Raw genomic sequence first — 821 nt, 5'->3', positions numbered from 1 at the left:
CCATGCAACCTCTGAAGAGTCAACTAACACAGCACATGTACCCTCTATTAGACTATTTTACAGGAGCTTCTTTTCGACGGTTCATAAAACGGAGGAAAGGGTCCTGAAAGATATTGTTGATACTAACTTTATCTCTACAGACAAAAATCAGAAAATACAATTGACTATTTACGATAAAACCAAAAAACGGCCATCTACTCATGGAAAAACTCCCCAGACACCAAACAGAACGCCATGAAGGAAACCAACGTCGTCTATGCCTTTAAATGCCCACTTGAGGACTGCAAGCCACAAAGAACTCTCTATATAGGCAAGACAACAACGTCTCTTTCCAGGCGATTAACAATGCATAAACAACAGGGCTCCGTCAAGGAACATATAATCTCTTCTCACAACCAGACCGTCACCAGAGAAATCTTAACAACACAGAAATCATCGCTAGATACAACGATAGCAGGAGGCTCGACATCAGCGAGGCACTAAAAATCAGAGTCAACACCAGCAATCAATAGCCAATTAATGCACAACTATATTCTACCTACTTCAAGATCCCGAACCAACATAGAAGCAGCAAAAAGGAGGTATGGGCCAATAGGCTTTCTGCAGTTACTTCCATTCTTATGTTTTCATACCCAATTACTACCCATTGTTTCGTGTTCTGGCTTGTGTTGGTCATCTTACCCAAAACATTTGTGCCATATCACCTCAACCAAAAAGAGTTCAAGTATGATGAATTTTTATGTGTAAACTAAGTCTTTGAAAATGTAATAAGAAATTACGAACCACGTTAAGGCGTCAGAAAATAAACAAAAATGAATTTT

This window comes from Procambarus clarkii, chromosome 39 (genome assembly GCF_040958095.1).
Source record: "Procambarus clarkii isolate CNS0578487 chromosome 39, FALCON_Pclarkii_2.0, whole genome shotgun sequence".
Taxonomy (NCBI): domain Eukaryota; kingdom Metazoa; phylum Arthropoda; class Malacostraca; order Decapoda; family Cambaridae; genus Procambarus; species Procambarus clarkii.
This window is presented reverse-complemented; position numbering follows the sequence as displayed.